Here is a 14,968-nt window from a genome sequence, read left to right as displayed (position 1 = left end):
AGCCGTGATTGGGAGTCCCATAGGGCGGCACACAATTGGCCGAGTGTCGTCCGGGTTTGGCTGGTTGTGAAAGAATATCTGTTATTAACTGACTTGCCTGGTTAAATAAAATTAAAACGATCTTGCTGGTATGATTGGATAGAGTGAAGCAGTATTTCTCTGTACCCTTGCTTCATACACCGAACAAAAATATAAAACACAACAATTTCAAAGATTTTACTGAGGTTCACAGTTCATAAAAGGAAATCAGTCAATTGAAATAAATTCATTAGACCCTCGTGTCACACCCTGACCATAGTTTGCTTTGTATGTTTCTATGTTTTGTTTGGTCAGGGTGTGATCTGAGTGGGCATTCTGTTACATGTCTAGTTTGTCTATTTCTATGTTTGGCCTGATGTGGTTCTCAATCAGAGGCAGGTGTTAGTCATTGTCTCTGATTGGGAACCATATTTAGGTAGCCTGTTTGGTGTTGGGTTTTGGTGGGTGATTGTTCCTGTCTCTGTGTTTGCACCAGATAGGGCTGTTTTGGGTTTTCATGTTTATTGTTTTGTGTTTTCATGTTTCTTGTTTTGTTAGTTTGTTCATGTGTTGAGTATTTATTAAAGAACCATGAATAGAAACCACGCTGCATTTTGGTCCGCCTCTCCTTCAACTCAAGAAAACCGTTACACCTAGTCTCTGGATTTCACATGACTGGCAATACAAATATGCATCTGTTGGTCACAGACACCTTCAAAAAAAAGGTGGATCAGAAAACCAGTCAGTATTTTGTGTGACCACCATTTGCCTCTTGCAGCGTGACACATCTACTTTGTATAGAGTTGATCAGGCTGTTTGTTGATTGTGGAATGTTGTTCCACTCCCCTTCAATGGCTGTGCAAAGTTGCTGGATATTGGCAGGAACTGGAACACGCTGTCGTACACGTCGATCCTGAGCATCCCAAACATGCTCAATGGGTGACATGTCTGGTGAGCATGCAGGCCATGGAAGAACTTTGACATTTTCAACTTCAATGAATTGTGTACAGATCCTTGCGACATGGGGCCGTGCTGAAACATGCGGCGGATGAATGGCACGTCAATGGGCCTCAGGAGCTCATCACTGTATTTCTGTGCATTCAAATTGCCATTGATAAAATGTAATTGTGTTTGTTGCTTATGCCTGCCCATACGATAACCTCACCGCCACCATGGGGCGCTCTGATCACAACCTTGACATCCCAGCAAATCCCTCGCCCACACAAAGCCATACAACGCAGTGCAGTTGAAACTGAGATTCATCCGTGAAGAGCACACTTCTCCAGTGTGCCAGTGGCCATTAAAGTTGGCATTTGCCCAAGATCTCCTTCACCCTCCATTTGGTAGATCCGACCACAACTCTATCCTCCTGATTCCTGACTCTAACCCGGAAGCTTACAAGAAATCCCGCTATGCCCTGCGACGAACCATCAAACAGGCAAAGCATCAATACAGGACTAAGATTGAAATCATACTACACCAGCTCCGACGCTCGTCGGCGTGGCAGGGCTTGCAAACTATTAAGACTACAAAGGGAAGCACAGCCGCAAGCTGCCCAGTGACACGAGCCTACCAGACGAGCTAAATCACTTCTATGCTCGCTTCCAAAATGACTACAGACCCGTAGCACTCACGTCCGTAGCCATGAAATGCTTTGAAAGGCTGGTAATGACTCACATCAAAATACATTATCCCAGAAACCCTAGACCCACTCCAATTTGCATACGCCCAAACAGATCCACAGATGATGCAAACTCTATTGCACTCCACATTGCCCTTTCCCACCTGGACAAAAGGAACACCTATGTGAGAATGCTGTTCATTCACAACAGCTCAGCGTTCAACACCATAGTACCCTCAAAGCTCATCACCAAGCTAAGGAACCTGGGACTAAACACCTCCCTCTGCAACTGGATCAGGTAGGTGAGGGGAGGTAACAACACATTTGCCACGCTGATCCTCAACACTGGAGCTCCCCAGGGGTGCGTGCTCAGTCCCCTCCTGTACTCCCTGTTCACCCACGACTGCATGGCCAGGCACGACTCCAACACCATCATTAAGTTTGCTGACGACACAACAGTGGTAGGCCTGATCACCGACAACGGTGAGACAGCCTATAGGGAGGAGGTCAGAGACCTGGCCGGGTGGTGCCAGAATTCCCTCAACGTAACCAAGACTAAGGAGATGATTGTGGACTACAGGAAAAGGAGCACCGAGCACGTCCCCATTCTCATCGACAGGGTTGTAGTGCAGCAGGTTGAGAGCTTCAAATTCCTTGGTGTCCACATCAACAACAAATTAGTTTGACAGTCGTGAAGAGGGCACGACAAAGCCTATTCCCCCTCAGGAAAAGTAAAAAAATTTGGCATGGGTCCTGAGATCCTCAAAAGGTTCTACAGCTGCAACATCGAGAGCATCCTGACCGGTTGCATCACTGCCTGGTACGGCAATTGCTCGGCCTCTGACCGCAAGGCACTTCAGAGGGTAGTGCATACGGCCCAGTACATCACTGGGGCAAAGCTGCCTGCCATCCAGGACCTCTACACAAGGCGGTGTCATAGGAAGGCCCTAAAAATTGTCAAAGACCCCAGCCACCCAAGTCATAGACTGTTCTCTCTACTACCGCATGGCAAGCGGTATCGGAGTGCCAGGTCTAGGACAAAAAGGCTTCTCAACAGTTTTTACCCCCAAGCCATAAGACTCCTGAACAGGTAACCAAATGGTTACCTGGACTATTTGCATTGTGTGCCCCCCCAACAACCCCTCTTTTACGCTGCTGCTACTCTCTGTTAATCTTATATGCAGTCACTTTAACCATACATCCATGTACATACTACCTCAATTGGGCCGACCAACCAGTGCTCCCGCACATTGGCTAACCGGGCTATCTGCATTGTGTCCCACCACCCGCCAACCCCTCTTTTTATGCTTCTGCTACTCTCTGTTCATCATATATGCATAGTCCATTTAACCATACCCACATGTACATACTACCTCAATAAGCCTGACTAACAGGTGTCTGTAAATAGCCTTGCTACTCTTTTTTCAAATGTCTTTTTACTGTTGTTTTATTTCTTTACTTACCTACACACACACACACACACACATACCATTAAAAAAAACTGGAATATCACCATTTAAAAAAAAGTATTCAGAACGTTTACTCAGTGCTTTGTTGGAGCATCTTTGGCAGGGATTACAGCCTTAAGTCTTTTTGGTTATGATGCTCCAAGAGCTTGGCACACCTGTACGTGGGGAGTTTCTCCCATTCTTCTCTGCAGATCCTGTCAAGCTATGTCATGTTGGATGGGGAGCGTCGCGGCACACCTATTTTCAGGTCTCTCCAGAGATGTTCGATCGAGGTCAAGTCTGGGCTCTGGCTGGGCCACTCAAGGACATTCAGAGACTTGTCCCGAAGCCACTCCTGTATTGTCTTGGCTGTGTGCTTAGGGTTGTTGTTCTGTTGGAAGGTGAACCATCGCCCAGTCTGAAGTTCTGAGCGCTCTGGAGCAGGTTTTCATCAAGGATCTCTCTGTACTCTGTTCAGCTTGCCACTGAAAAACATCCCCACAGCATGATGCTGCCACCACCATGCTTCACTGTAGGGGTGGTGCTAGGTTTCCTCCAGACATGACACTTGGCACTCAGGCCAAAGAGTTCAATCTTTGTTTCATCAGACCAGAGAATCTTGTTTATTGTGGTCTGAGAGTCCTTTAGATGCAGGTTGTCATGTGCCTTTAACTGAGGAGCTTCCGTCTAGCCACTCTACCATAAAGGCCTGATTGGTGGAGTGCTGCAGAGATGGTTGTCCTTCTGGAAGATTGTCCCATCTCCACAGAGGAACTCTGTCAGAGTGACCATCGGGTTCTTGGCCACCTCTCTGACCAAGGCCCGTCTCCCCTGATTGCTCAGTTTGGCTGTGTGGCCAGCTCTAGGAAGAGTCTTGGTGGTTCCAAATTTCTTACATTTAAGAATGATGGAGGCCACTGTGTTCTTGGGGACCTTCAATGCTGTGCCTCGACACAATCCTGCCTCAGAGCTCTACGGACAATTCCTTCGACCTCATGGCTTGGTTTTTGCTCTGACATGCACTGTCAACTGTGGGACCTTATATAGACAGGTGTGCCTTTCCAAATCATGTCCAATCAATTGAATTGACCACAGGTGGACTCCAATCAATTTGTAGAAACATCAAGAATGATCAATGGAAACAGGATGCACCTGAACTCAATCTCAAGTCTCATAGCAAAGGGTCTGAATACTTATATAAATAATGTGCTTCTGTTTATTTATTGTTAATATGTTTGCAAACATTTCTAAAAAGCTGTTTTCCCTTCGTCATTATGGGGTAAAATGTGTTTAAAATGTTCATTATTTTGTGTAGACTGTGGAAAATGTTTTATGAATCTATTTTAGTATAAGGCTGTAACGTAACAAAATGTGGAAAAGGGGAGGGGGTGTGAGAACTTTCTGAATGCACTGTAGGTATTTTTCCAACATCTACTTGGGCATTTTAAAGCATTAAATATTTTTCCCCGATCATGAGTATCGTGATTATCAATTGTCAGATATTATAACGAATATGAGTATGGCCATGTTGACCCACCATAGTAGAAAGGCCCTTGTTGATACTAGCCAGATGGCCACAGCTAGATAACTAGCTAGCTAGACGACAAAGAAAATTGAATTCACTATCTATAATCTTTTATATAGCCCATATACATTTTTAGCTAGCTGGCTAATGTTAGATAAATTGTTAGCATGATTCACCAGTTGGCTGTTATGCTAGCTAGGGAAAGTAAAGACACTGCATCGACTCTCGGCAGCCAGTTGCAGGCAGCTGCTTCATGAAAACGTATCCATTGTGATTTAATGATGGATAGCTTGGTAAAGTATTTTGTGCTGTGTGTGCATTGTTCAGCACTTATTACTGTTCCACTAGTTTCATATGAAGTGTGACTGCCTTGCTCAGTTAGAAAGCTAAAAGTTAGATAGCGAGCTACCTAATAAGCTAGTGCACATTATCACGCAAACATTTTTCAAGCGCAAAACTTAGACGTCAAAAATAAGTAGAAACGGCGGTTTCTTTGGTACCAGGACGGTACACAGCAGGTACGTCTTTTGTTCTAGTGTAACAGGGTTAGTTATGTTTCCAATTGTAACAGGGTTAGTTATGTTTCCACTTGACACTGCAGAAATATGTATTCAATGTTTACAGTATGTATTCCTATTGGCTGCTTGAATTTACAGTGCCTTACGAAAGTATTCGGCCCCCTTGAACTTTGCGACCTTTTGCCACATTTCAGGCTTCAAACATAAAGATATAAAACTGTATTTTTTTGTGAAGAATCAACAACAAGTGGGACACAATCATGAAGTGGAACGACATTTATTGGATATTTCAAACTTTTTTAACAAATCAAAAACTGAAAAATTGGGCGTGCAAAATTATTCAGCCCCTTTACTTTCAGTGCAGCAAACTCTCTCCAGAAGTTCAGTGAGGATCTCTGAATGATCCAATGTTGACCTAAATGACTAATGATGATAAATACAATCCACCTGTGTGTAATCAAGTCTCCGTATAAATGCACCTGCACTGTGATAGTCTCAGAGGTCCGTTAGAAGCGCAGAGAGCATCATGAAGAACAAGGAACACACCAGGCAGGTCCGAGATACTGTCGTGAAGAAGTTTAAAGCCGGAATTGGATACAAAAAGATTTCCCAAGCTTTAAACATCCCAAGGAGCACTGTGCAAGCGATAATATTGAAATGGAAGGAGTATCAGACCACTGCAAATCTACCAAGACCTGGCCGTCCCTCTAAACTTTCAGCTCATACAAGGAGAAGACTGATCAGAGATGCAGCCAAGAGGCCCATGATCACTCTGGATGAACTGCAGAGATCTACAGCTGAGGTGGGAGACTCTGTCCATAGGACAACAATCAGTCGTATATTGCACAAATCTGGCCTTTATGGAAGAGTGGCAAGAAGAAAGCCATTTCTTAAAGATATCCATAAAAAGTGTCGTTTAAAGTTTGCCACAAGCCACCTGGGAGACACACCAAACATGTGGAAGAAGGTGCTCTGGTCAGATGAAACCAAAATGGAACTTTTTGGCAACAATGCAAAACGTTATGTTTGGCGTAAAAGCAACACAGCTCATCACCTGAACACACCATCCCCACTGTCAAACATGGTGGTGGCAGCATCATGGTTTGGGCCTGCTTTTCTTCAGCAGGGACAGGGAAGATGGTTAAAATTGATGGGAAGATGGATGGAGCCAAATACAGGACCATTCTGGAAGAAAACCTGATGGAGTCTGCAAAAGACCTGAGACTGGGACGGAGATTTGTCTTCCAACAAGACAATGATCCAAAACATAAAGCAAAATCTACAATGGAATGGTTCAAAAATAAACATATCCAGGTGTTAGAATGGCCAAGTCAAAGTCCAGACCTGAATCCAATCAAGAATCTGTGGAAAGAACTGAAAACTGCTGTTCAAATGCTCTCCATCCAACCTCATTGAGCTCGAGCTGTTTTGCAAGGAGGAATGGGAAAAAATTCAGTCTCTCGATGTGCAAAACTGATAGAGACATACCCCAAGCGACTTACAGCTGTAATCGCAGCAAAAGGTGGCGCTACAAAGTATTAACTTAAGGGGGCTGAATAATTTTGCACGCCCAATTTTTCAGTTTTTGATTTGATAAAAGTTTAAAATATCCAATAAATGTCGTTCCACTTCATGATTGTGTCCCACTTGTTGTTGATTCTTCACAAAAAAAGACAGTTTTATATCTTTATGTTTGAAGCCTGAAATGTGGCAAAAGGTCGCAAAGTTCAAGGGGGCCGAATACTTTCGCAAGGCACTGTACATATCAGTGAGGGTGTTATGCCATTGGTCATGCTTGCAGATAGCGGGAGATCGTATGTGTATGGCGCCTGTTAGATATCGAGGGCATCCTGGGGTGTGCTTTTGTATGTTATTGCTGTATGAGCGAGATAGCTAGTATGCTCTAATTGTAATTGTTGCATTAGCTCCCTGCTAATTCAGTTATTTCCATGCTAACAGACAAATCAACAAATCTACAGCCATTATAACATACTGTTATCCTGCACATCTATTGTGCTTCCTTGTGTCTGTCGTCACGTACTTACATTTATTGTATTTTGAACAGTTTTCGTCATTGTTGTTTGATGACTAAATCCCCAGTCTGATATTGACATGCAAGCAACGAATCATGAATCTCCAGCCATCAACACACTGTTGTCCTGCACATCTAATGTGCTTCCTTGAGTCTATCGTCAGAATAAACACCAACCTACTGGGATCGTCGGCTGGACAGTCATTTCTTTAAAAACACAAAGTAAGAGAGTTACAATGTATGATCACATCCGAGACTGTGACAAGTACTTATAGGCAATCTATAGGCACTCAGATTATCCATGTTTCATGCTTAAGGTTACCAAGGTAAAGCTTTTGTTATGCATACATGTTTGCCTAATTCTCTCCATCGCTCCTGTGTCACAAAGCAAGGGGCACCACGAAGACCAAGGAACTCTCCAAACAGGTCACGGACAAAGTTGTGAAGAATTACAGACCGAGGTTGGGTTATAAATAAATAAAAAATCTGACACTTTGAACATCCCATGGAGCACCATTTAAATCCATTATTTAAACATGGAAAGAATATGGCACCACAACAAACCTGCCAAGAGAGGGCCGCCCATCAAAACTCACAGACCAGGCCATGAGGGCATTAATCAGAAAGGCAACAAAGAGACCAAAGATAACCCTGAAGGAACTGCAAAACTCCACAGCGGAGATTGGAGTATCTGTCCATAGGACCACTTTAAGCCATACACTCCACAGAGCTGGGCTTTACGGAAGAGAGGCCAGAAAAAAGCCATTGCTTGAAGAAAAAAATAAATAAACATGTTTGGTGTTTGCCAAAAGAGACTCCCCAAACATATGGAAGATGGTACTCTGGTCAGATGAGACTAAAATGTAGCTTTTTTGCCATCAAGGAAAACACTATGTCTGGCGCAAACCCAACACCTCTCATCACCTCGAGAACACTATCCCCACAGTGAAGCATGGTGGTGGCAGCATCATGCTGCGTGGATGTTTTTCATCAGCAGGGACTGGGTGGGAAACTGGTCAGAATGGAAGGATGATGGATGGTGCTAAATTCAGGGAAATTCTTGAGGGAAACCTGTTGCCTGTGCTTGGCTCAATTCCATTTATTTTGTATCCTGTAAAACTCCTCAGTCCTTAAAAATTACAAGCATCCCCATAAAATGATGCAGCCACCACTATGCTTGAAAATATGGAGAGTGGTACTCAGTAATGTGTTGGATTGTATTTGCCCCAAACACAACACATTGTATTCAGGACAAAAAGTTAATTACTTTGCAATTCTTTTTTGAAGTATTACTTTAGTGCCTTGTTGCAAACAGGGTGCAAGTTTTGAAATGTATTTTGTGTTGGCTTCCTTTTCACTCTGTCAATTAGGTTAGTAATGTGGAGTTACTACAATGTTGTTGATCCATCCTCAGTTCTCCGATCACATCCATTCAACTCTGTAACTGTCTTAAAGTCACCATTAGCTTCATGGTGAAATCCCTGAGCGGTTTCCTTCCTCTCCAGCAACTGAGTTAGGAAGGACACATATATCTTCGTAGTGACTGGGTGTATTGATAGACCATCCAAAGCACAATTAATAACTTCACCACGCTCAAAGGGATATTCAATGTTTTTTTTCTTCTTCTATCCATCTACCAATAGGTGCCCTTCTTTGCAAATCATTGGAAAACCTTCCTGGTCTCTGTAGTTGAATCTGTGTTTGAAATTCACTGCTCGTCTGAGGAACCTACAGATAATTGTATGTGTGGAGAGATGAGGTAGTCTTTCATGTTAAATACAAATATTGCAGACATTATGTGACTTGTCAAACACATTTTTCTCCTAAACTTATTCAGGCTTTCCGTAACAAAGGGGTTGAATTCTTATTGACTGAACACATTTCATCAGCAGGGACTGGGAAACTGGTCAGAATTGAAGGAATGATGGATGGGGGAAAATATAGGGAAATTCTTGAGGGAAACTGGCTTCTGTTGTCCAGAGATTTGAGACTGGGATGGAGGTTCACCTTCCAGCAGGACAATGACCCTAAGCATGCTGCTAAAGCAACACTCGAGTGGTTTAAGGGGACACATTAAATGTTTTGAAATGGCCTAGTCAAAGCCCAGACCTCAATCAAATTGAGAATCTGTGGTGTGACTTAAAGATGTGACAAACTTATAGAGACATACCCCAAGAGACTTGTAGCTGTAATTGCTGTAAAAGTTGGCTCTACAAAGTATTGACTTTGCGGGGTGAATAGTTACGCACGCTCAAGTTTTCAGTTTGTCTTATTTCTTGTTCGTTTCACAATAAATAATATTTTGCATCTTCAAAGTGCTAAGCATGTTGTGTAAATCAAATGGTACAACTCTACCCAAAAAATATATTTTAATTCCAGGTTGTAAGGCAATAAAATAGGAAAAATGCCAAGGGGGTGAATACTTTCACAAGCCACTGTATATTGTTAAGCGTTATCATTACCAACAGCAATGCTTTTGTCAGTATTAAAAGTGGTGGTGGTAGAGGGAATGAGAAAACTCTAGAAAGTGTAGACTTACTTCAAAAGTAATACAAATAAGTAATAAAGTACAAAAAAATTCAAGACATGCATCATCATGCACAGCATCTCATTTTGTTCTTAATAACTATGTTAGGCCTAGGGGATGAATGTTTAGACCGCCAAATGAATTTCAATTACCAATGAAATAGAAGTAAAAGACAGTATTAGTCTGGCAAACTAACTCCCTAAAATGAATGTATATATACACTCTGCAAACTGTACCTTCAATTAAATTATGGAATCTGTCAAATAAAATGTCCCTCTCTGAAGGAAGACAGTTTTCACTTTGAACCAACTTGAGGGCTTTGGGCTATCTTCAGGGAAATAGCATCTCCTGCATTTAATTCAGCACAGGTCTAATTAAATAGTTATATAAAAACTCATTATGGCCCTCTCGCTCTCTACCATGTGAAATGCCAGACGGGAGCAGTACATCTCACCACCAGAGGGCAGTCACATCCCTCTGACTGCTGTTGGATCCAGTCTTCTTCTAGGGCAACTCTGCTGCTTGAGACACTGTTCAAAGGCTTCTGTTCTTGTTACATAAGCCCACCCTTTAACAGTCTAGGTAGCTCTGCTCTGCCAAGGATGAGAATCTAGAGCATGCAGCCAGTTTGCACTTGAGAGTCATGACGACAATAGAAGATAGAAGACAATAGAAGACAATAGAAGAGAAGCCAGAGGGTGAGCAGGTAGTGAGGTGATTTTACAGTGCCTTCAGAAAGTATTCATACCCCTTGACTTATTCTACATTTGTGATACAGCCTGAATTCAAAATCAGTACAAAAAAAAGTATCACCCAACTACACACAATACCCCATAATGACAAAGCAAACACCTGTTTTCAGACATTTTTGCAAAATGTATTGAAAATGAAATGTACAAGTATTCACAACCCTGAGTCAATACTTAGTATAAGCACCTTTAGCAGTGTTTATAGCTATCTTTTTTATTTATATTTGTTTAATTTCACCTTTATTTAACCAGGTAGGCTAGTTGAGAACACCTTTATTTAACCAGGTAGGCTAGTTGAGAACACCTTTATTTAACCAGGTAGGCTAGTTGAGAACACCTTTATTTAACCAGGTAGGCTAGTTGAGAACACCTTTATTTAACCAGGTAGGCTAGTTGAGAACACCTTTATTTAACCAGGTAGGCTAGTTGAGAACGAGTTCTCATTTGCAACTGCAACCTGGCCAAGATCAAGCAAAGCAGTTCGACACATACAACAACACAGAGTTACACATGGAATAAACAAACATACAGTCAATAATACAGTAGAAAAATCTATATACACCATGTGCAAATGAGGTTGGATAAGAGAGGTAAAGGCAATAAATAGGCCATGGTGGCGAAGTAATTACAATATAGCAATTAAACACTGGAATGGTAAAATGTGCAGAAGATGAATGTGCAAGTAGAGATACTGGGGTGCAAAGGAGCAAGATAAATAAGTATCTAAGTAAGTCTAAGAGCTTTGCACACCTGGATTGTGGAACATTTGTCCATTATTCTTTTCAAAATTCTTCAAGCTCAAATTGCTAGACAACCATTTTTAGGTTTTGCCGTAGATTTAAGTCAAAAATGTAACTTGTCCACTCAGGAACATTCACTGTCTTCTTGATAATCACCTCTAGTGTAGATTTGTCCTGCTAAAAGGGGAATTCATCTCCCAGTGTCTGGTGGAAAGCAGACTGAACCAGGTTTTTGTCTAGGATTTTGCCTGTGCTTGGCTCAATTCCATTTATTTTGTATTCTGTAAAACTCCTCAGTTAAGGTTAACAATTACAAGCATACCCATAACATGATGCAGCCACCACTATGCTTGAAAATATGGGGAGTGGTATTCAGTAATGTGTTGGATTGTATTTGCCCCAAACACAAAACTTAATTAAAAAGTTAATTAATTTGCCACATTTTTTGCAGAATTACTTTTGTGCCTTGTTGCAAACAGGATGCAAGTTTTAAAATATATTGTATTTATTTTGTGAAGGCTTCCTTTTCACTCTGTCAATTAGATTAGTAATGTGGAGTTACTACAATGTTGTTGATCCATCCTCAGTCTTCTCCGATCACATCCATTCAACTCTGTAACTAACTGTCTTAAAGTCACCATTAGCTTCATGGTGAAATCCCTGAGCGGTTTCCTTCCTCTCCAGCAACTGAGTTAGGAAGGACACATGTATATTCGTAGTGACTGGGTGTATTGATAGACCATCCAAAGCACAATTAATAACTTCACCACGCTCAAAGGGATATTCAATGTTTTTTTCTTCTTCTATCCATCTACCAATAGGTGCCCTTCTTTGCGAAGCATTGGGAAACCTTCCTGGTCTTTGTGGTTGAATGTGTGTTTGAAATTCACTGCTCGACAGAGGCACCTTACAGATAATTGTACGTGTGGAGAGATGAGGTAGTCTTTCAAAAAGCATGTTAAATACTAATATTGCACACAGTGAGTCCATGTAACTTATTATGTGACTTGTTAAACACATTTTTACTCCTGAACTTATTCAGACTTGCCATAACAAAGGAGTTGAATTCTTATTAAATGTTTTATTAATTTGTAAACATTTTGGAGAAGAAAAAAAATCAACTTTGACATTATGGGGTATAATGCCACCCCAAAAAATCATCTCTATTTAATATTTTTTAAATTCAGGTTGTAACAACAAATATTTGGAAAAAGTCAAAAGTGTGTGGACACTTTCTGAAGGCACTGTAAACAAGGCGAGAACCTCAATGGAATGTGAAGCTACCAGAGTTCTATCACAGACAAATCCTACTTCCTGGGGATACAATCTGTGAATAGCAACCTCCTAACCAGTTAGTCAAAGGTTTTCACTGGGTGGAAGGATTAAACTGCCAGTTTAGTATTATGATCACATCTATCCATGTCATGTGATACTCATTGAACAGGCTGATCGGATATAACATAATGTGGGTCTAACACTTACACTGCACAATGCATCCCTTTTATACATCCAACACTATACAGTAGGCTGTAACTCATAGGCAAAGCCTCAAATCAACCAGCAGACAACATTCTGGAGGTTACAGGCCATAGATCCTACAAATGTCTACAACTGTAGTCTAGCAGATTTATGACGTGTTGTCTCCTCGCGACCCTCAGTTTTAGGATGAGTTGAGTCAGTGTGAAAATGACAGACACGCTGTTCCACTGACAATCAACAGCAGGCTGCTTCCTGGCCGGGTGGAAGAGGAGGGGAGAGGAGACCGTGGCTATCAGTATTCAGTATCCCCATTAGCACCATCATCATTATGACACAGAGGAACTACATATGTACAGACGTTGATCCCTCGTGCACTTTGTCTCCTAGCTAATGACTGACCTCACACACCTGCACAGTGGTAGGCTGACTACTGAAGGAACCCATACAGTACATTACAATTATATGATTTTCAGAAACTCACGGGTTACTTTGGAAATCTCAGTTCTCAAAAAATACGAGTGAGATATCTCACTATGGGATTCAGTCCAGGTGGATCACTACTAGGAAGAACCAATCACACAACGTCTGTCGGAGACAGACAGGTTAAGTGGTGAAATAGTTGAGCCCCTCCCTCCTTATAAGGCGCCACTCGACCATCCTCTGGTCATTAAATGTTTGTTTAAAAGAAACATAGGTCTGATCTCCTTCTGCATTTTATTATTTTCATGACAGGACAGTAGGAAGCAGAGAGAGACAGGTATGTACAGGGAGACAGAGAGGAAGGGCACAGACAGTTGCCGAGGCTCAAACGCCTGTCACCAGGGTCGGCAAATGTGGTCGGCAGTGTTGGGTAGGTTATCTTCTAAATGTATCCGTTAGTTACTAGTTACCTGTCCAAAATTGTAATCAGTAACGTAACTTGGATTATCCAAACTCAGTAACGTAATCTGATTACCTTCAGTTACTTTTAAGAGGCATTAGAAGAAAAACATGAATATTACCAATTGACATCTACTGCAGGAAAAATCTATGTTAGAGTTTACATAGCTGACCATAAATGGATGTTGCATTTTACTTTATAGGTTGGTTATGTAGGCTTCTTCTAACCCATTGCTTTCTACTACAGATAATAATATGATTAGGCTGTAAGCCTGTCTTCAAATTAAAAACCAAAGTCTCAGATTTCCAGTCATTCAAATGAACTTAATACCCCTTGATCTTCAAGAATAGGATTTGGAAATATGGATAATTTAAAGTGTTTAATTTGAGCATAACTCCAAAACTAAGGACTTATTAGCTACTCTGTTCTTTATGATTTTCTTGTCACGGAGGACCGATTGGGTTCATTGTGTCGAGATTGAAATAAAATACTGCTCTTGGAATGGCATGCTTTGAGCCCCACCTAGAAGTGCTATTTGCATGTGAAAAATGGATGCCATATGATGCATTTTCTATTGGCCCATTGTTAACGTTTTTGTTGGTGACACTTAGACCTTAAACAGTAGCAAATTATTGTGATATCTATTAAAAGTGTGCAAGTTTGAGCATGTGTCCGTTAGGCCTATAAAAAATCATGTTCATCAGCACAAATTAGATTGAGCAATACAAGTCTGACTCTAGGTCTCCTTAAATTAAACTCATTTTTGACCGTATGGAGCACAATACCATGGAGGAGTTTAGAAGTGTAGAACTCCCACAAACTTGTATTCCATATGCTGGGATCAGTATTAGTCAGCTGTTGCAAGAGCACATTTTTTTAGTGGCTGTCCACTTGTCACAAAATCAATTATTGACAGGCAGACGAAACTTCGTAAATTCAACAATTCTTCGGTTAAAATACACATATACATATGTGAACAGCCATCCACAACAACCACAATCCATAAGGCGCAACTAGCTAAACGAGAGCAGCAGTGTGATTCACATCAATGCGCCATATAGTTATCAATTATAAGTGATATCCGTATCACCCGTAAGCGACACCACTGCTGTCGTCCTTACCTCCAAGGGTTTATTCAAGTTGGAAAATCATTGGAAGACATAACTTGGACTGTACCCTACAAAAGCCTATTCCTGCTCCTTTCCGGCGATCCATCAAAACGCATGTGGTACATCGTCAAGTCTCTGACTTGTGACGAGACTCGCTCGGGCGGAACAAACTTAAACGTCCCTTTTCAATTCAGATATTAATGGCAATTGAGAAAAAGTAAATCATAGAAATAATCATCTAGTGTTTTCGATAGTATCTGTAATCCGATTACAATATATTTGCTGGTAACAAAGGATTTCAGTTACAGTTTTTTTGTAATCC

The 14,968-nt window shown here is 41.5% G+C and overlaps 1 protein-coding gene across 1 annotated transcript in view; it reads right to left on the bottom strand.

Moving 5' to 3' along the window:
- Window positions 1–14,968, bottom strand: part of LOC118394804 (arf-GAP with GTPase, ANK repeat and PH domain-containing protein 3-like) — a 231,845-nt gene that overhangs the window by 143,096 nt on the left and 73,781 nt on the right. The window lies entirely within an intron of this gene.

Source organism: Oncorhynchus keta, chromosome 15 (genome assembly GCF_023373465.1).
Source record: "Oncorhynchus keta strain PuntledgeMale-10-30-2019 chromosome 15, Oket_V2, whole genome shotgun sequence".
NCBI lineage: Eukaryota > Metazoa > Chordata > Actinopteri > Salmoniformes > Salmonidae > Oncorhynchus > Oncorhynchus keta.
Note: the sequence above shows the minus strand (reverse complement) of the source record. Positions and strands in the feature narration are given on the sequence as shown.